Consider the following 23,243-nt stretch of genomic DNA (forward strand, 5'->3'; position numbering starts at 1 on the left):
TTGGGAAACTATTATCTAACTCAAAATTTTCTTAATAAGTTCAAAGTTAATGATGTAATTTTGTTCAATCTCATTTACATTTATCAACTATTCAAGATGTAAAATACTGCTTAAATCTTCATTGATAAAAAAAAATAATTAAGTAACCCATCTATCTCATAATCATTAATTACTAGCCTTTCTTTATCGCTCTTGAAGGGCTCCACCCCTATTCTAACATTTTGTTTACTTTTAATATATTTAAATCTTTACTGTTAGTTTTACATTTTCAGCCAATCGTTTCTTATACATTCTTTTTCATTTCCTAATTTCCTGTTTCACCAACATTTTTAATCTTGTACAGTCTTCTAAATATCCAGTCATACCAGTCAATTTAAATTCCTTAAATGTATGATGCTTTTCTCACTTCTTAGCAGACTTTTCAGATTTTATTACATATAAAATGGAAATAAAAACAAACTACTATGGCCAAGTCAATCAGTTATTGACTCCAGCAAATAATTTACATTTCATTTTCTTAACATTACTGGAACAATAATATCTAATCTTTGAGTTGACTCTTGTTGCAGTTTCTGCTGGGGAAATTAAATCATCTTCAGCTCACAAAAAAGGGGTAATGTCTACTTAAGAGAGACAGAAATGTAACCCCAGTTGATCACGCAGCAATGGTTGTAAAATATTAAAGAATTGCACTACGGTTATTATAAGGTCTTTAAACAGCTTTCAGTAGTGAAACCTATGGTTGCTTGTATAAAAACACATGTTGCAGTACTCATATTAATCACACACAGGTTATCCAAGTAATGCATTTTTAAATCAGTTAAGTTACACAAACGAGTTGATAAGCATTCACAATGTTGATAAATAAAGAGTATTAGCAAATTTTTAGTTGCATAAAGATTCATGATTTTTCAGTCTTTGATCTACAGTGTTTCAGTTGCAACTGTTTGGTGTAAATATGTACGTGTTTACAGCCAACAGTTTTATAATTACATGTAGCTTGTTCTTTATATTTTAGAAACACTTTAGGAGTTCTGAAATCAGGAAGCTCTTGGAACAACCTCTTATAACCTAGCATACAAAAACAGATATACTGAGTGTACATAAAGAAAAAAAACTGTAAATTAGTATAGATAATTAAGTATGCTTTTTTTACAGTTCTACTAATGAATATTAGAATGTATTGTTTCATCAATTGGACACTCATTTTTAACAATATTAACAATGTTTTACCAGCTTAAGAAATTTAGGTTAGTCCAAACTACGATTTTTAAGCTAACAATATTCATAATGAACAACAATTTGAAACAGAAGCAAATCAATATTTAAAGATCATCTATGAACACACAAGTGATAATAAGCAGATTACTTTAGAAACACAACTCATAAATTTTCTCATCCATAGCTTAATATACATGACAAGTGTCAAATTTTTGAGTCAGAACTAGAATCCTTAAGAAAAGTAATGATGAAACATTCAATTGGCCAACAAACGTGTCCATACTAAACTGTTCTTTACAGAAATTTGAAAGGTAGAAGAGCACTTAGTGACCAGTAGAAGAGAATGTGTTTGAAAAATGGATGAAGAATTCCACCAACTAGAGCATTTTAATCAAGGAATCACAGTTTAATAAAACTATTAGTAGCTATTGTTGGAGGAATACAAACTTCCCAACAGTTTGCTGCTGCTATCATCCTTTAAAATTAAAGATATTTTTTAATGAAATCTCCCTTGTGATGCTGCACCATTATAATAAATGAGTCTTATAGAACCAAACATACTTGTTTCCCACACTTTCTACAAAACAACTTCGGGCAATAACTTTTATCTTGTGCTTAAGAATATTAATTTCAGAGCTCTTTGAATTCCCTACACAACATCTCTAAAGCTGGTGCTTGCAGATGCATTTATCTTCCCCTAAGATGATTTCACTGAGGTATAGTCTTACAAGTAAGCTATTGAAATATATGTAGTTAAATGCATAATGTAGTTTAAGGTCTTCCACATGGTGTGTCACCAAACCAGAGAATGTTTGCTTCAGGACACGTGTATGACAATTAATAGAAGTTTAATTTTAAATGAAAAGTAACAAATACAATTTCCCTAAATATACGTTTTTACAGCATTTAAAAACAGACTTACAGGTTTTTGAGCAATTGAGCAGGTTTTAAACCTAAGCTTCTGAAAAATATGTTTTAAAGGCTCAATAAGACAAAGATCTCTTAACAAGTACACATAGAAATAAGAAGTTTTTATGACATTACTTCCAACATGAAACATTTTAAATTCGTAATTTTATACAATTGTTTTTTTTTTTTTATTCTGCTTTGAAGGAACTGAATAAATTTAAGGACAAAAGTCGATAAAGTTCAATGGTTAGAGTGATGGAGAGCTTTGTCACCTCCATCCAGGCTATCAGGATTTATTCTTTATAATAATTTTAAATTTTCCTTACAGGCAACTCATGATAGCACAAAAGTGTTAACCTTTTGGAAGAGGGAAATAGAAGATAAATAGTCATGTTGTGCAACTTCAACTAAGAAAAGTGTCTTAAACCAGACAGGACTTGGAAAAGGGGAGTAATGGTAGTTGTAAATAGTATCAGGCTGCTTAGAAGCTGTGTAAAAATTACTAGGGATGATTTTATTTTTTACCAATTAGAAAAGCTAGATGCACTCTTTAAGGACAAAATAATCAAATTCTTTTGGAATTAACTACACTTGAAACCTCAAAAAAATCTTGAAAATGCCACCAAGGTTTAAGATATAAAATTTCAATAACACTGCAAGGATTTCCAATCATGTCAGTGTTTTTAAACCTTATAAACTAGCCTAGACTGTGTTGATAATTTGTGGCTTCCTGATATAACCACAACTCTGTTTTCATGTGTCGTTACTGATATAATCACCACTAAGTCGGGCATGGTTGCCTTCAAACACTACCATCCTTGAGTCATTTCTCGTAGGTGATATTTTAGTCACGGTGTGGGAACGCTTTCTGTTTAAGTATAGATGAATTGCTTTTAGATGGACCAAAATTATCAAGAGCTTTTAGGGATGTCATAGAAAACTAATGATCACCTGAAACTGAAACATTCTTCAGGGTAATAATGAGTGCTAGACAGTTATACAGTTTGTCATATCACTCTAAATAACAAAACATCAGTGAAGAACACAAATTACAGCAAAATACATTTTGAACTTTAAATATGAACAATTAATGTGGGCTTAAAACGAGAGGTGAAAATGTAAAAACATGTAGAAATTGTATGGTTAGCAATTAAGTAATAAAGATATTTCACAAGGAAAACATCAGTACTTACTAAAAACTAGTTTATTTTAGTAAGTTAAATATTATGTGATTAGTTAAAATAAGCTATGGAGTTTAAAAATGTATTATATTCAATTTATACAAACTTACCCCTGAGAAAGAGAATATGTTTTGGCATAAATTATTTATCACAAGAAACACTAGCCCTCAAACCTCAATAAATAACACAAACAATCGCACTAAGAATTAATCGCAACCTAGTATAAGGAAAACTCATAACACTTATGCCGGTCAATAGACAGTATCGCCAAAGTTAAGAAAAAAAAATCAAAACAATTTCCAATGATAAATCCACTTAAATATATCCAACAACAAAATAGAATGACACCACAGACAAAGACCAAGTCAAACTTTTCGTAGATTATTATGCTACACTCTTTACCACTCCTAACACAATTTCAGTAAGGATCATTACAGCAAGGTCAATAATTATGTACAGAAAAACGAACACATACTCACTCCCAATTTCCAGTAAACATCAATTTTCATAATATGTAGACAACAATATTAAAAAACCTTTTACCGAAGCTGAAATTAAAATTCACATTAACAAACTAAAATACTCTGGCCTTGGCAAGGACGGTATTAGAAATATAATTTTAAAAAAGCACTTCTGATGTACTTATCACCTACATCACAAAGATGTGTAACTTATCCATAAAATCAGGATATTACCCAGCAACATGGAAATCGACAGCCATTAGCATCATCTTATAAAACAATGACCTTAGTAATCCAACTGGTTACAGAACCAATAAACTTGTTAAACAGTATAGGCAAACTCATGGTGAATATAATCACAATAAGACTGCTTTCCCACTTATAATCCAATGAGCTCCTTTCCGATACACAAAACGCAACACGTAAACATTGACGTTTAGCCAGATTAACAGTCGATACACAAAGGGTTTAATTGCAACCAGCAGTGTTTTCCTTGACGCCCAAAAGGTTTTGAGTTACATTTAGTACAACGGTCTTAGATATAAATAAACTATGTAACTATAAAATACCCACTCTAGTCATTGTATGGATCTCAAGTTTCCTAACAAACAAAAGTCAGGGTCAGTAGCCGTATGTCACCCTTATTCCAACTTAAAGCTGGTTAGTCTCTCGGCTCTGTACTAAGCTTGTTGCTTAGTATACTATTTGGTAACATGTCTACCTATAGTCATTTGCTCTATCAAGACTGTTTAGCTGTGTCATAAGTATTAGTGTGTAACAAGTTTTTAGTTAAGTAGTCTGTCAAGTAACATCATGTGACTGGCTTTAATTAACTAATTTATCAGGTATATAGCCTTTACATAAGTACCATATCATTGTGGAAAAAATGTTGTGTTCAAATAAAGTAACTCATTATCATAACATGTGACATATGCTTAGATTTTAATTAAGTAACTGAACATCAAATAATGTTCCATGTTTGAAGTTAAAAATAAGTCTCTCTCTGGGCTGCAAGTAGATGCTATTTCAGCAATGGAAGTTTTCCAGAACCAAAAAAAGGTTCTCTCATTAGATTTTCTCCAAGATCAAAAAGGTAAAGTTGTTCAACTTATATCAAAACCAGAACACTTCCTCTACTTTGGTGTAAGTTAAGTTGCTATTTCATTCAATTAACTAATGTAGTTTAGGGATTAGAATGAAATGCATAAAAGAAACTACTAATTATAATGTGTTTCAGTATTATTTACATAGTATGTTGATCGAGAATTTACTGAGAATAAATATAACGAGTATTGTTTGTGTTTGTTTTTTTTAGAGCTAAACCACATCGGGTTATCTGCTGTTTCCAGCAAGATCGAATCCCTAATTTTAGTGTTGTAAATTTGTAAACTTACCGCTGTCCCAGTCGGGGACGAGTAGTGTAGAAAAATTATTAAAGGAAATAGCAAAACATATGAGACGTTGTATTTTAATAAGTAAAGATTTACATGTCAATGAAAAAATAACAAAAAACATTTTAAGGTAATAAATTAAGGTTATTTTAAAATTCTTACCAAAGCTGAATTATTGGTTAATAAATACATCTTATTTAACAACCACCGCACGTACAACGTGCAATAATTGATAGGTCAAGAACTATCAATTAGCATCACTATATCATAGGAACTTAATGGAATTCTAAAAATAACACAATAATTTGAATTGTGAGTAAAGTTTGAAATACAACTTCAAAGGTGTTAGTAAAAGAAAATATCGATATTAATTAAGTGGAAGTAAATACAGAAGAAACAAACCTTATCTAGAATTCTTAATACAAACAAAACAAGGTAAAACAAATTGATTTATATTTTATAAAATTCACTATAAAGAATTACCTGGTAAAAATATGCCTTAGGTTTTGTAAGCAGTTGCTGTCTTGGGTTCAAGTAAAAAAGGCCGAAAACAACTAAGTTAATAAATTAATGTAATATAACCTTACCATCGTAATCTTCCCATAATCTCGACAAACATTATAAGTGCTTTCATTAAATACAAAATGGTTGCTATTTAAAGAATGGTTTATTTTGGTTTAATTTGTTTTGAATTTCGCACAAAGCTACTCGAGGACTATCTGCTCTAGCCATCCCTAATTTAGCAGTGTAAGTCATCACGACCCACTGCCAACTCTGGCCATCACATTACAATGCCCCATGACTGAAAGGGTCAGCATGTTTTGGTGTGATGAGAATTCTACCCCGCGACCCTTAAATTTCAGGTTGAGTATCCTGGCCGTGCCGGGCCGATGTAAAAAACTATGCAAGCTCTATTTGCTCTAGCTGTTCCTAATTTTGAACTGAGGGAAGGCAGTTATTAGTAAACTCATGGATACCCTCATTGATCAGTTGGACTTGACTGTCATCATTATAATTCACCCATGGCTCTAAAGTATGGTGCAACATTTATTTTTGGCAGCAACAGAAAACTACTCTTGTCAGACTGGACAGTATGGGATTTGACTGTCAATTATTTATGTCTTTCTTCCCTTGGATTTTGTATTTTGCCATTTTAAAATAACTATCTGTGTCTTTAGTTGTTACCTGTGATTAAAACATTGAGCCAAAAATTAATATTTTAACACTCCTTGCTATTCTACTCCTGAACACAATGAAAATGATACGTGAATACAATTTTTATTGCTGTTGGGTGAATCGACCACATTAAAAGACATAGTGTGGTGTACTAGTTTTTTTTAGCAAGATATAGAATACTAAAAAATTAAAATGCTTGAAAAAAGATTGTGCAATACAGACTTCTAGAAAAGTTTCACATTAATGAACAGATACAGCAACACGGTGTTTATTTCAATTTGTTTGCTTTTGCCTTTCCTACCATTTAGACTAGAATAGAATTGTTGATCGAATGAAACCAAAACACACAACCATATGAATAAACCAGACCATTTTCTTGGTGTAACTTTAATAATATTTCCATTATTTTATACACCAAGGCACCATCCTACACAGCTGGTATGTCTGTAAAATCTACAATAGTTAAAGAGTTCCTCTGTGTGAGTGACAACTATATACCTCCAAGAGGAAATAACTTAAGATACCTGAAATGAACGAATATTTACTGTGAAATTCTTATTAATACTACAATTCTAGCTTCCACTCGCCCATTTTTATCGTACAGATTATATGATTCATGCAACTGTTGATATGCTACTGAAAGATCGTGTTGGTTAACAAGCAGAGACATAATTCTCCAATGCATATGACTCAACACAACCGGTCTTCATCACACAATAAGTATTCGGATTTGCAATACTACAGTCATGTTTTCGATTCCCCTCAGATGACATAAGAGTTAGCCAGATGTGACTTTGCTATACCAAAACATTCACACAAACGTAAAACGTATATAAAAATCAACTTCTTAAAATATCCTTTAACCTCCTTCATATCTTTGGTCAAACTGTTTTCTTTTTTGTAATAAAAATCTATGTAACACTCGATTAGGAGATAAAGATGGCTAGTGTTTCTGAATCTGCATGTAATTCTCCATATGAGTACGTACAAATATTTTAAAAATATGATACTTAACGGATTTTCTTTTTTATCATCACAGTAAAAAATATTTAACTACAAGAAATTAAAATAATAATTGTTTCATACCAGTAACTTTTATATCTTTTAAGGATTTGTTAGACAGCTGTTTTTGTTTGTTTCTTGTTTACACGTTAATGTTTTGTTTGGTAGAGCAGATTTAGATCTAAGAATATGTTGCATCAATAAATCTGACATGTTTGCAGGTATTTTTTGGGAGCAGTTTGTTTATATTTAGGTGAATATCATATGTATAAATTTGTAAGAGTTTAAGTTTTTGTTTATCTGCATTTAATGCAATATAAAAATTTTCAAAGCCATTTTGAATTATACGTTATATCAAAATGCTTTTGGAACTTCCCTGCGTTTGTTACAGGCCATGTCGCCACGTGAGGTTATGCTTCTCCTAATGATCATGAAAACTTGACAACAACCCTGTAGCGTAATTGTTGTTGTAAAAGGCATGGACTTGAGGGTATCATGTTCAAAGAACAAAACTTCTCTCTGTTGTCCTTCCATAATCCATCTTACTTTGGATGGCAATGGTTTTTAAGCAGCATTTTTAACAATTGAATGAAACAGAAATTCAAAGATACTTTGTGTCTAGCAACATGGCCCAACATTTTTGCATGGAATAACATGGTTACATGTATTTTCCAGATGCTTGAGTATGGTCAAGGTTAGTCAGGAGGTACAACTGGAAGCCTTATCTGGATAAACTAACATACTGTTGACCTCATTTCCAGACAGAGATACTACTTTATTATGTTGCTTACTCTTACCTAGTTTACAAAGACAGAATTTGATACTCATTCTGTGTTTGTCTAGTCTCGCTTCTCAGAAAACGTCATGACTTGCTACAAACTTCTTTCTGGATTGTCTTGGTCTCACAAATTAATTCATATGACATGATGATTTCTGATAATGTTAATTTCAGTTGTTGCAAGCATGTTCTGATAAAAGTTCATCAAAACTTAAATATTTAAATTACTTTTTGTGATTTTAAAGTCTTCTTCATATTTCAAGTTATTCATTTTAATTGTTATGTAAGCCTTTTTATGAAATGAGCCCATACAAGTGTAAAATCTTTATTAACATTACAAAATGAAAAATAATTTATTATATGATGTAACATTAACAATTTTTTTTTAAACTAGTATTGAAACATCCCAACGTCTCTATACTATAGTTGTATCTGTAGGGTTGTCAAATCATAACTTTTCCTAAACAGTCCTGACAGTGGATATTTATACTCACTGTTACTTTTGATGTGATTTCAGTAATGAGGTAAAATTCAAGAACTAGACTAAGAATTATAGCCAGTTTATCATTTTAAGTTTAACTAACACTTTATTTGTGTGAGAACTGTAATCAAAGGTTTTCAAATGAGTAGGTTTTATTCCATTGTTACAGTTTAATATGCCTGTATGTCTGTTTTCTTTATCTTAGTGTAAAATAAACTGAATACATCAGAGAAGATATTAACTTTATTAAATTAATTCAACAAAATATTTTAGGTATGTCAGTTCAGCAAAATTCTTACTTACTTTCAGTTAACAGTGATAACATAGTGTTTGTGTACAGGAAAAGTTAAATAAATGGGTAATGACACTGAAACTAGAATATAATATTATCATAAATCACTGAGACCACCTCAGAGACAAATATATCACAACCACACTATTTATTCAGGTTTACATGTTAGTTCAGTATTTTAATGATAATTTATAAGCACATCTTAAAAAACAATATAAAACAAGGTTAATCATATGAAAGAGAATATTTTATTAGCAAAATGAACTAAATAAAGTAGTAATAACATAACATTATTCAAGTGTTATGAAGCTGCAGTAGTAATACTTTTTTGAGGTTTTGTTTCAAAAAAGGCTGATTGTTGGACCTAGTTGTGTTAATTCTTTATTCAGATGATATGTATATTTTATTAAACAGAAACAACAGGATCTTACAGTTTCATATATTACTATGTTTACTTGATTGTTGCATCTGTATGTGTTAATTCCTTATTCACATGATATACCTGCAATTCGTTAAAGAAAAGAAAAGGTGGTTCTTTATTATTGTGGTTGTACAGTTCTGTCTAATATACAGGGTGGCCTGTACATCCCTACCCATCCATATATCTTATGTATCTAGTGTATCTGTGTGCTGTCTTTCATTCTCGCTGCATGATATTATGCAATGCCATGTTCTGTGAGACATTTTCCTCAACATAGCAGGGGTTATTGTTCCAAATGCCATGGTAACAAATGCCTTCAACTCATCATTAGTATTATAACGTTGTTTAGACACAATGTGGATGGGTAGGGACTTACGGGCCACCCTGTACTTCTTCAATTATACACATAGTAAAATCCCAAACCTAACAATGAAACAGTTGCTTGTACTTAAATGCTCTCCAACCACAATGCTCTGTATTACCTTCACTTCAGATGCTGATATGAAATCTAATATAGCTTCCTCTCTTGTAGGTTCCTTCACCAGTTTTTGTATTAAAGTATCTTGAACAATTTTTGAAAACCTTTCCCTCATTCTCAGACTCAAAATTTTTCCAGTCAATACCCCTGAAATTAAAATCTCCCATAATACAACATTTTTTCAGCTTCCAATCTAATCTCACTGCACAGTTTTCACCGACTTTCAAATTTAGACCTGATGGTCTATAAGAAATCCCAATTACAAGGCTTTTTTTATGCCCACTAACACTAACCCAAACTGACTCAAACCTATTACTATATTCTTTAACATGCTCTAACTCAATAGAATGAAATTCATTCCCCACACATATAAAACTATTTCTCCATCGTTTTTCAGTACTCTATCTCTTCTAAATTGTTTGTAGCCAATTGTTAATATCCAACTAAATCTCAGAGATGCTCATACTGTACTATCAAAATTCTCAATTTTCAGAACTGCTTTGAATTAATCAATTTCATTTCTAATACTCCTAGCATTACAATAGGAACAATTATTCATATATTTTAAAATGTATTCATATTTTCCTGTCACTTATATTTCCTATTTTACTAACATGATTACCCTCACTTCTGTCTAGACCTAGTTTAATAAATCTACCACCACACCTGAGTTAATAGCCCTTACTTTGTTTCAGTGTGTGTCATCAATTCAAAAAAAAAGATTAATGTTTCCATTAAATTACTCAAAAATCTAACGAACCTGTTTGCTTATCACTGCACATTGATCTAAGCCTGGCATTCAACCCTAATGACCTACTTAGTCTTTCATTCCCACAATTTATTCTTGGCAAGTTATCTGACAAAATCAAACTATGAACTCTTACCTCAAATGTGATCTTATCAGTATTTTATACTTACCAATAAGCTCTTCAGATCCATCTTTCCACACATCATTATCCCTAACACATGCCTCATAATGTGCATTGCTACTAGTACCCTTAACTATTTCTAATTCTATCACTTACACCCTGTACCCCTGCTCCTGGATAACATAAACATATTCTTTCACTTTATTTATTCCACATAGTACTATAATCTATGTGCTTAACTAGATTCACCTATGACTATAATTTCCCAATCATTTATACATATTATTCCATCTGTTTCCCTTACTTGCTCCCTCTCATCATTAGTAAGTGACTGGAATCAAGTGTTTATTTTCAAAGTTAAGTCCATCTTCACTCCTCAATGCATTATTTTCACAGCTCTTATTCCTAGTTCCTTTCTTAGCTCCCTAATGATGAAGGATACCCATTTGTATTTGAGGTGGTCTAAAGAAAAATTAATTCACTATGAACAGAGACGTAATCCAAGAAAACTGAGTAGACTCTGTGAATAAGACTTAAGACCATGTTTAAGTTTTGAAGTGTATATGTAAACAGTAGAAGTTTTCTTTCTGTACACAGAGGTGCTAAATTGTTTTTCAAGGTAAGAAAATTTGTTTTGATTTTTAGTGTTATAGGAGATCTTTGGATAAGGATGTTAAGAGATTTAAGTAATTAGTGAATTTGTCAATAATGTTCATGGTTATAAAAGAGTAAAAATGTGTATTTCTATATACATTTTGTAGGGTGGGAATGTAATGTCAGAAGGACTTTTCAGCCAAATATGTTCATGATGACAAATGACAAATATTAGCTGTAATGGTCCTAGTGGTGAATCCATCACATCACCATCTATATGATCATACAACTGACCATTAAAGAAAACCGGTTTTATTTTAAAGCTATGTTTAATAGTTCTGCAAGTTATTGTTTGTTTAGTCCAACCCTTAGTCTACTATTACTGGAAAAACAGTATTATTTTCTCTCAAAGAATGTTAGTAAAAAGCAGTCCATGCTTGTCATAATATATTGGTCAGCGTCCAGAAATTAAGGAATTGCAGAAGCAAAATAAAAAGAATATTTGACAATATATGCATTAGTCATGAGAGGGTTTAAATTAGGAACTAGAAATTTAGTAAGTTTTTCAATATTGGAAAGGATTGGTCTGAGTGGGTAATTGAGTTTGTGAAGGCCAAATTTTACATTGAAACTATTATCAGATATTTATTTCTTCTTTTTAGTGTGAGTTAGCTTCATATTTTACTGATTGTTTGTGGCTAACAACCTTAATTTTAAATACTTGTATCAACTGTTTGTGATAAAAGAAATATATATATATATACCTATCATAGCCTCACAAATGAAATACATAGCCAATCAATTTTATATACTGAATGTTTTTGTCTGTAGGTGAATATTTTTTCTATATTTAATTTGCATTAAATAACAAAAGTATAACTTTTGAACTATTTAAAATCAAAACTCTTCATTTGATACTCAGAAAAATAAATATTGAACATTCTAGATCACAAACATACTAATATAGCTTTTCACTTAACTGTGATTTAACTGTTTAGAAGAATTGTTTAATACACAGTTATAAAGTCATCTTTATACATTCACTGCCCTTCTCCAACAAAGTGGTAAGTTTGGTTATTGTAGCACAGATAGCCAGCCCATTGTGTAGATTTGTTGTTAACTACAAAATAATTGAAATACATTTAGTCATTGTTTTTTCAAATATTGAAAAGTGAGATGTTAATTTGATGCTGTCTACATAAAATTATCTTTCTTGGTTTAAAATGTAATGATATGTAACCTGCAGTTCATTCACTAAGAGCAATAGAAACATTTCATATCAATATAGCTTTTCAACTGATAACATCTTGTGTCAGTATTCTTTGACCTTGAGAAAGCTTGTGATACTATGTGGAAGTATGGAATTTCGCGAGACCTCTACTTATATGAGATGTGTGGCCATTTGCCCATTTTTTATTTAACATTTTTAGTGGGCAGGGGATTCAAAGTTTGTGTGGGTTTGACACTTTCCTGTTCTTTCCTACAGGAACTTGGAGTCCCTCACAGCTGTGTGTCTTGAGTGTCACACTTTTCAGTATAAAGATTAATGCCATCACTGAGTAACTCCCTCTTACTGTTGCAAATGGGCTCTATGTTGCAAACTTCCATATCTCTTGTTAGTTGTCAAACATGAAGTTTATAGAGCAGCAGCTACAGACTGCCCTCAATTATTTACTGAAGTGGACCACAGTAGACAGTTTTAACTTTGCATGCACTTTTGCTACCAACAGGGTATTCACTCCGATCTTGAACTTGTTATTGAAATTATGCTTCCTGTGGTCCCTGAGGCAAAGTTCTTGGGGCTTATCTTTGACTGTAAGCTAACCTCTATGGCACATATCAAGCAGCTATGAGTCAAATGTACAAGAGCACTGAACATTTTCCATGTCCTTTCTTCCACCACTTGTGGAGCAGATTATTGTTCTGTGCTAAGGATATATTATGTTCTTATTTGACTGAAAGTGGACTATTGGTCTCTGGTCTGTGACTCTGACAGGACCTCAGCCTCCATGATACTGGAACCTATTCATCATCAGGGGCTTTGGCTCTGCACTGAGGATTTCTGTACTTTCCCTGTCCAGATTTTGTACACATAAACCTTCACTACACCTCCGATGTTTGCAACTATTTTTACTGTATGTTTGAAAACTTCAATCCTGACCACAGCATCCCACCTAGAATTGTGTTTTCCTTCCTCAGTGGGTCATGCTTTTTCAGAACAAACAATCTGCCATTGTTTCTTTCAGCCTTTGTATCCAGGTGCAGTTGGAGGAATTGGGTCTGTCCTTGGATGACATTGCTGTATCCACTGGTCAGCCCATCCCACCATGGCTTATTACCATCCCCAAATGTGACCTTCCTTTAAGTCATCTGAGAAAAGTGGATACTCTTGATTTGAAGTACTGTCTTTTAATTGATGAACATCTCTTGTACCATCCATCCATTCCCATTTATATGAATCATTCAAAATCAGGTGACTCTGTGGGTTCTACCATGATTTGTTGTGGTTAGGTGGTTGTGCACAGAATTCCCTCTACAGTTTTTGTGTTCACTGCTGAACCATATGCCACTTCTCCTGCCTTGGATCACATTGAAGCTAAGCAGTACTTGAATTGTACTATTTAAACTGACTCGCTTAGTTATCTCCTAGCCCCAGAATCACTTCACGTTAGTTTCCACCCTATTCTAACTGATATTCAAAACCAAATAACCCAGTTCTCTTTAACATCTATTTCTATGCTGATCTTTTGGATACCACGCCATGTTGGACTTTGTGGGAACAAGCTCATTGACACCACAGCTATGTCTATCTGCTCTGTCGCTATCACCGCTGCACCTGTTCCATACATGGACTGTGGTCTTGTATTCAAGGCTTGACTCCATGCCAGTTGACTTTTGACTTGGAATGAGCAACGTGAAAACAAGCTTTTCCAAATCAAACCCTCTATTGGACTTTGGCTATCTTGCTTCAGTAAAGATTGGAAAGAGGAAGTTTTCTTAACTTGACTATGCATTTGTCAGTTTTTTTAACTAGTTTTCTTTCATCTGATGCACCAATGTGTTTTCTGTGTGACACTCAGGTCACAATAAGCCACATTTTACTGTCTTGCTGTTGTTACGACTCTCAACAACGACACCATTTTAAACATGTTTTGTCCCATAGTTTATCCATAATGTTAGTCACTGTTATTGGCAATGATAACACTGTCCACCTTACAAATGTTTTTATTTTTTTAAAGGCCATTAACCTTTTTAATGGTATTTAAGTTTTAAATTTATAAATTATACATTTTTAATGTGTTTCCCCTTTAAGAATTAAAGTACAACTAGTTCAGTTTAAAATTATAAAATGTCTGTAACATCAAATAACTTAAAACCAGGACTGGAAGGGCCACCTTCAGGTATCTTACACTGATGTTTGAACCACCTGTTAGTCATCCTGACAAGTTATAATAATTAAAATTGTGCTACAGAAAGTCTTTTTCAACTTGCACTGCTTTAGTTTCTCTGTTAATGATGTAAGCTGGATATAAACAGTGGATTTAATGCCATTTATATTTTGAATTCAAAAATTAAACTTTGTTTTATTTTACCTTAATTCCTTTTTATGAATTTTAACAATTTTATTTTATTTTTAACTTTTTACCAGATGTTTGGCACAGATAGCCTAGTTGCTTTGCGCCATAAAATGCCAAACCAACCAATCAGAGACAAATGTTTCATAGCCATACTGTTTACTCAGGTTCACGTTAGGTCAATTCAGTATCTTAATGATAGTTTATACATAAATCTTAAAAAAATAATGTAAAAGAAGGTTAATCATATGAAACACAACACATTAATTTATTAGCAGAATGAACAAAATAAACTAATGAGTAATATAACATCTTTAAAGTTTTCTATCACATAAAACTGATTGTTGGAAGTAGTTGTGTTTTGTTTTTTTTCATGTGAAAAACATGCATTCATTAAGCAATAGATTCTTTTACTTCTGCATACTGGTGTTATTATTTGTTTGTTGAATGTAGATGTGGTAATTATTTGTTCACACATGCAGAGATTTCACCAAAGAGAAACAGTAGATGCTTACAGTTCTACTTATTACTGTGGTCATCTGACTATTGAATCTAGGAATGTTAATTCTTTCTTTTGATGATATGCACACTCTTTATTCATGAGAAGTAACAGATAATTACAGTTCTGCATATTACTATGGTTTAGAGACAAATGGGGATAGACTGTAATAACTTTAGCAAAATAATGAACAACCATTATTATTAAATGCAGGCTCAAGAAGTCTTGATATAAAATACTAATTTTGATTTCCAGTTTGCTCCTGAAGAAGAGAGGTCCACCTTTTAAAAGTACTTGGGTTACAGGGTTTTTATCACTTTATAAAGCTTTACATTTATAATTTCAATTACTGTTTTGTGTGTTGAGTATGCCACAGTTATCAACATTTATCATAAAATTTGTAACTCCTTTTAAACTTAAAAATCCTTGTGACCTATTCCACAACAACAACTATTATTTCACAATAGTTCATAAAGTCTCAAGAAAAATAACTATTTTTATGGATATGACTTGTATATTTGACACTGAATCAGTCTGTACAATTACGGACTTCACCATGTGTGTGTGTACATTGGTACAAGCACATTATAAAGTAAAAAGTAATGTATTCGAGCACTTTTTGGTACAGTATTTATATTTGTAAGTAACATTATTTTAATTTATCTTTACATTGATACATACTACTAAAGATATTTGTATAAAATACCTTTGAAAATCTTCTTGTAGGCAGTTATTTGTTGTATTTGAAAACAGTTTTTTAAATTAGAGTAAATGTGCCTCTAGCTGATACTGTCATATACACCGAAAACTTGATATTTGTTAGACCTACAATAGCTACTTAATTAATTTAAATATTAATATTAAAACAAATTCCTAAATAGTGTTTTTTTCTTTGTCATGTGATATACTGCATGCTTCTTTAGTTTAAAATATTTGTGATGTCCAAAGACAAAGTTTATAGTTTTTTTAAGAAATATAAATTGAAATTACCAATATTTACAAGCTAGAATATAAAATAAAAACCTATTTTCTGAGATATTATATTAAGAGAATCAAACAAGTTTGTTACATCCATCTCTCCTGTTTTTGGAAATGCTTATTTACATATACTTACTTTGCTCTAAGAAGTATTTATGACCAATTAAAAGCTCATAATTTTTCCTGCATGATTTCTCAACCTTTGGAAATTGTATTCATGAGCAAACATATCTTTTCTGTTGCAGCCTCAGAGAGAAACATAAGATGAAATAGTATTTGAAAAATATATTTAGACCTAATTACAGATTCATTAGTAAGAGTGATTAATTACAGTGGAGTTCTGAGGTTTTGTTATAGTAATTCATGATTTTCTTTATTTCAAAATTCATATATAAAAAAAAATTTTTGCTTTACATATTTCATTTGTAAAATTCAACAATATTTGTCAGATTGTGCAAGTTAGTACAAATTTTGTAAGTAGAAAAGATTATTGTTTTCTATATTTCTTTATTTACTGTTAAGTTAAGGTAACTGAAATTTAAAGATATATTTGTAAATTATAATAATGTATATTCATGTGTAACTGAAATTTATTGTATTCTACAAAATACTAGTCCTCTAGAGCAGAGAAAAGACAGTTGCACTTTGTAATGGCTAGTATTATATTATTTTTGTTATCAGCTGTGGTTGTATGTGACTCACTGACTTGTGTAATAAAAAATTGTTGCATTGTCAAGTAATCAACTTTTTGTATTATCATACTTTGGAAGTTTAAATTAATTGAATGCCTGCAAGTATAATTAACTAAAATACATTTCCAGGTTTGTTACGTTCACTTACCATACCAAGATATTTATTTCAATCTCTGTGACTCAACAATAAAAGTTAGACTATAAAAATTTACTTATCACACAGTTTGTTTTAAAGGTTTGTTTGACTGTGTTTGTGTCATCAGTACGTGGAGTACAAGACATACTCAAGTTGAATGGTTGGTATGAGCTGAGAATTTATTTTCAGAATATACAGTGGAACTTATTGGTTTAAATAACCAACAAGCTTTCATTGTGACATAACACTGTGATATATAATTATATATATCACTTTAGCATACACTTACTTGTGTAAGTCTTAAACATTATTTAAACATGGTGTATTGAAAAGTATGTCTTATATATATATATATAGATATATATATGTTTTATTAGGTTCATCTTGTATAAAAATGCTTTCTCCTGCTCTAGCAATAAAAACTCTTTTTTTTTTTTTTAAACATAGAAATAAAACTGATAATGAATAGTAGAGTCATGGCAACTGTTGTAAACATTTTGGAATGTGTGTAATTCAGAAACATTTATCAGTCTTCAGTAAGTTTATAAAATTAGTAAACTGAACAATTTTTAGTATTATACTGATATAAAAATACAATGAATGGTGTTAGGAAATTCTCGATTTACAAAGAAAAACTGCAAGGGGAAATAAGTTTGAAATTCTTTTGAGACTTGAACATTCATACATTGTGTGAACATACATAAGTTCTTACTGAAATGTTTTCAGTGAAAATGGGGTGTGATGATGATGTTTCATTGTGAGAATATATATGAAAGTTAATGGAGTTTTAATTTTAACTCCACTTCTGTTAGAAACTCCCATGTATTCCAAGGCATGTATTTATGATGAGAAGCCTGGTCTATGTAGGGAGTTTTACAGCTACCATATCAGTATTTAGTGGTAGGACAAATAGGATTTTAGGTTGTATATACTATACTTCAATTTCACATACAGTAAAATGGTTGCTTGTAATTAAATGACTGCTAATACCAAATATAATATAGCTTTTTTTCTTGTAAGTTATTTTACCAATTGGGATATAGAAGTATCTTGAACAAGTTCTGAAACCCTATATCCCTGATTGTCAGACTCAAAATTTCCCCATTCAACCAACACCCTGAAATTAAAATCTCCCATAATAACATCTTTTTCAGATAGCAAACTGATCTCATTATACAATTTCTCATTAACTTCCAAATTCTGACCTAGTTACAAGGTTTTCCCTTGTATCCACTTTTCCACTGACATGAACATGAAATGGACTCAGCCTTTTTGCTATATTCTTTAATATGCCCAAACTCAACAGGATGTAATTCACTTCTGAGATATAAAGTTACTTCTATCTTCCCTTCCCTTTTTTTCAATAATCTATTTCTTGTAAATAATTTGTTGTTTGGTAATTAAAAAAATTTTTTTAAAGAAGTTTGTTAATATCCAACTAAATCTCAGTGATAATTATCAAAATTTTCAGTTTTCAGAACAACCAACAGCTCCATTGTATTGTTGCCTACTGTGCAACCTGATGACCACTGTTACTTTCCTCTGATTGCTACAGTCAATTTTGTGTAAGTCTTTGTAAAATAAAACGTGGTACATGAGCATCAAGAACATTTTATGCTAAAGATCAAAAGTCACCATTCATGGCTGAGAACACAGATGAAGAATTACTAAAGCCTCAGAAATAAAAACCTTATTCTCAAGAGACTGGTTCTTCAATTCCATTGATGTGGTTGGATTATTTTCTGAACGATTTGTACTAAAATCTTTGAAACTCAGGTTTGTATTACTACTGTTCACTTCTAAGAAGTAATTTTTGTCTTATGTTACTACACTTATTTTCGAAGGGGAACAAGTGTTTTTGATTTATATTACTACAGTTTCCAAGAGGGACAAGTTTTTGTGTGTGTGCTACCACGGTTTGTTTCTAAGGGTAATATGCATTGATTTTGTACTGTATGAAACATCTTGGTTGGTAAAAAGTAAACTTGTAAGAAGTGTGAGGCTAACCAAAAATAAACAGCTAAGTGAGAGCTAAATGTAACAATATGAACTCAGAATTAATTTGCTCATCTTGGACCTGGACGTTTGATAAAATATTCAGTTCCAGCCGAGATAAAAGACTATTGTTCGTTAGTATGTAAACATTTTGTATATAAATACTAGTTTCTAATAACTATTGATAATAACCGCTTTTATAAATTGTATTGTTGTTCATATATTAAAATATATTTGTGTTAATAAAGAAAATTGTGTGTATCAATTTTATTGGCAAATATGGTAAAGTTGATATATATTGACATCTAATTAACTTCTAAATTAAAATTAAAATGTCCGGCCATTTGAAATCGGAATATGCAGCGTACGTAATACGATATAATCGGTGACTCGTCTGAGATAAATTACAATAGGTAACATGTTATACTCGTATTAGAAACGTCCTAACAATTAGAAACAACCTCCGGGGAAAGTTTATACCACTGGATTAACCTAATGTAGAAAACATACTTGCAATCGTATGTCATATTAATATGTATTTATAAAATAGTTTTTATTTATTCCATTTTGTACAAACAAATGAAAGTCACGAATTTTTATTTAAGTGCAATTCCAATGCAATTAATAATGGGCAAGAGTTCCTTGATTATTTTATAACTATTATTATTATTTTGAGTGTTCTATGGCATTCTTTGCCACAAAGTAAGAAAAGCACAATAGTTTTAAATATAACAGCGATAATTCGCTTTCTTAGTTTGAATAAAACTACATTTTTATTAAATGTAGACAAATACTTTTCCTAATCTCGGTTGTCGTAGTGTATGTAACTGCATGTACTTTAACTTCCAAATATCATAGTCCATTGATGTAAACTTGTAATTTTTCTTTCCTTTTTTTAACTGTCCAAATCATAATGGGTTTTAGTTCAGTAAGGATTTAAATTCAGGTATCTGCACTAAACTGAAAAGTACAAACTCAACTTTACGATATGATATTAGAAGATTTGTTTGTTTGGGAATTTCGCACAAAGCTACTCGAGGGCTATCTGTGCTAGCCATCCCTAATTTAGCAGTGTAAGACTAGAGGAAAGGCAGCTAGTCATCACCACCCACCGTCAACTTTTGGGCTACTCTTTTACCAACGAATAGTGGGATTGACCGTAACATTATACACCCCCACGGCTGGGAGGGCGAGCATGTTTGGCGCGACGCGGGCGCGAACCCGAGACCCTCGGATTACGAGTCGCACACCTTACGCGCTTGGCCATGCCAGGTCTAATATTAGAAGAAAAGGTGTTCGTGAATAATTAATTTTTAATTTTGAAAAGCATGGTAACACACATTTTGTACTTTATTTGAATTATTTCATTTCGCAATCAAGATCATTCCTTGTATTAAACGCTGCATGCCCTTAATTGGCACAGCGCGTGTTTGCGAACTTACAACGCTAGATGCTAGGTTTCGTTACCTGGTAGACAGAGCATAGGTAGACCACTGTGGAACTTTGTTTCACTGCAAATAACGAAACGAAACCTTTGTAGGGGTTTAGTTTGGAGAGAGAGAAGTCTGAGGAATTCTCTCCCCAACAGAAACATTGTAGTTCCTCTTCGTCCCCGCTTGTGGAAGATTATTTACCTGTACGTGGGAGTTTTCATGTATTTTAATTTAGCTTGTTTGAGGCAATGAAGTGAGGTGGGGCAGTATGAAAATGTCGGGTGAGAACGCAGAGCGACACAAAGGAGGCAAAAAGGAAGTGGACGAGTCCGAAGCCCGCCAGCAGAAAAAAAAAAGCAAGCCGCAGACCTGCATAATAATAACTCCATAATAATCAGTGGAACGTCCCGTGGTCAGGGCCACGGAGTGGCTGGGATCTATAAATCCAAGTGCCTCAGAATTTGTTGTGGGGGAGGGGGAGTGCTCCGAGAAAACCCACTTTCAAAGGACAGGCGCCGAATATTCTAACTGTCCTGTGCCCAGAGCTGAAAAATAAAAAAAACAACAATCACAAACCACGCAATAAAACACATAACTATAAATATGGTGGATATATGTTTATACATGTATTTTTGTGGGCTGGGTAGATTACTGAGTGTATTTTGGTAGTCGGTTTGCTGCTCTTAGTATTATATTTTGTTGTTATTTGGATCTTCTGTACTGTGTTGTTAGACATGTTGTATGTGACTTGACACACATATTTTATTAATGGGCAGATGTAAGCCTTGTATATTTTAACGATGGTTTCAGGTGAACAATGAGTTCTTGCTAGTTATGGTCAACAAATGTGAAATGCGTTTTTCGATGGATAAATGCGTATTGTTGACATGTTTTTTCCATGTTAATCTGGAGTCGAATGTGATGTGCTTGCGAGTTAATAGGCGAGTTGCCGAGTGAGATGTTTACTTTTTCTTGTGTTTTTCTTTGCCTCTGTAATTTCCTGTAAAAATGATTACTTGTATTTGTGTGGTGTTTAATACCCCTCTCCACTTGTTGCTCCAGCTCACGACAGTATTTAGTGATTTCTGAACGCGAGACACAGCCATTAGCAAGTTTCTAGAAATGCAATGTCGTCAGCATAGTGAATTGTAAGTTAGACTAGGGAATGGTATGTCACTATCGAAAATAATGTAAAGGAGTGGCGAGAGGACGGATCCTTGGGGCACTCCCGCAGTGATTTTGAAAGATTTTCATAAAGACTTGTTGACTTTTACTTGAGCTGATCTATCTGTAAAGAAGTTTCATATCTATCTGATAATAGTTTGATTTACTTTGAAGTTGTTTAATTTATACTTGATGACATTATGCCAGATATTGTCAAATGCTTTTTTAACACTACAAATATGCATATGGTTACCTGACTGTTATTGAATGCTTTGTAAACTGATTCCGTGAGTCGTGTGAGGAGATCTGTTGTTTGTCTATTTTTTCTTAGAAACGTTTTGAGATTCTGGGAGGATGTTATTTTCTTTTTCAGAAATGTGTGTTTTCATACAGCAAAGCCACATCGGGCTATCTGCTGAGTCCACCAAGGGGAATCGAACCCCTAATTTTAGCGTTGTAAATCTGTAGACATACCGCTGTACTATGGGTGGGCTTTTCAGAAATGAAGGAGGCGATTTGAAATTATTTTCTCCGTCAGTTTACCAAGACAGCTTAACAGGCTGATGGGACGGAAGTTGTCAGGATTAGTCCTGTTTGTTTGTTTCTTGGGTATAGTTGTGATAATAGCTTTTTCCCAAGTGTCGGGGTAATAACCTATTGTTAGTGAGAGGTTAATGATGTTTGTGAGATGCCGTAATAGGAGATTGGAGCCTTTTTTAAGAATAATATTAGGTATTTGATCATGTTCGGGGGAAGTGTTTTTCCAAGTTTTTAATGTTAATTTTGAGGTCAGTGGTGTTGATTTTTCTATTAATTGAATTGGTGAACTGGAATGGCTGTTTAGAGTGTTACTGGGGAATTGTGGTGTGAAGGAAGATTGATTTGTATGTATGTAGTCGTTAGCATGTTGTTGGTGTTGTATGTCAAAGTCAGCAGAGTTTAGGTCGCTAAAGGAGGATTTGTAATAGTCGGCTTTCTCTGAGTCCGTCCTAGCGATTGTGTTGTGTGTGATGCGTTGGAGTACGTAGTTTGTGTTTTTGTCCCAGGAAGTGCTCATAATTTTTTTCCAAAACTCCTTTGGGTTTTTCTTAGCTTTTCGAAGTTTCTGCAAAAGTTCAGCCAACTTATTTCTTTTACTGTTTTAACTTGTTTAATTTTTGCGTTTGTTCTATTGATCTGTGTTTTGATGGTCGGGTCGCGTGTTGCAAAGTGAGTTAGTTCGTTTTAGCTATCTGTGACAGTCAGTTTTAGTGTTCATGTACACTGAGGGTGTCACGTGCATCGCTTGGGGATAGCGCGTGTGAATCATACAGAAATTGGAAAGTGGTCACTGGTGATTTCGTCGTGAACACTGAAGTCAGAGATTCTGTTTGCTGTTGACTTGGGAGCTATGATGAAATTGTACATCGTAGGATCCGTTGGCAACAGAAAAGCATGTAAGTGTGTGGTCGTTTGTTAGATACATGTTTATGGAAAGAAAATTTCTAACAATTGACCCTCTACGCGTGTTTTTGTAT

The 23,243-nt window shown here is 32.5% G+C and overlaps 1 long non-coding RNA gene across 5 annotated transcripts in view; it reads left to right on the forward strand.

The window, feature by feature from the left end:
- Positions 1 to 23,243, forward strand: part of LOC143232716 (uncharacterized) — a 33,266-nt gene that overhangs the window by 7,644 nt on the left and 2,379 nt on the right. For 3 of the 5 annotated variants that reach the window (XR_013017697.1, XR_013017693.1, XR_013017694.1), the window contains exon 3: positions 18,606 to 19,375. This is a non-coding gene — a long non-coding RNA (uncharacterized LOC143232716). Of the gene's footprint in view, positions 1 to 18,605; positions 19,376 to 23,243 lie in introns of those variants that run through there. The other 2 variants (XR_013017696.1, XR_013017695.1) reach the window with 1 other exon arrangement.

The sequence above is a fragment of the Tachypleus tridentatus genome, chromosome 11, assembly GCF_004210375.1.
Source record: "Tachypleus tridentatus isolate NWPU-2018 chromosome 11, ASM421037v1, whole genome shotgun sequence".
Classification (NCBI taxonomy): domain Eukaryota; kingdom Metazoa; phylum Arthropoda; class Merostomata; order Xiphosura; family Limulidae; genus Tachypleus; species Tachypleus tridentatus.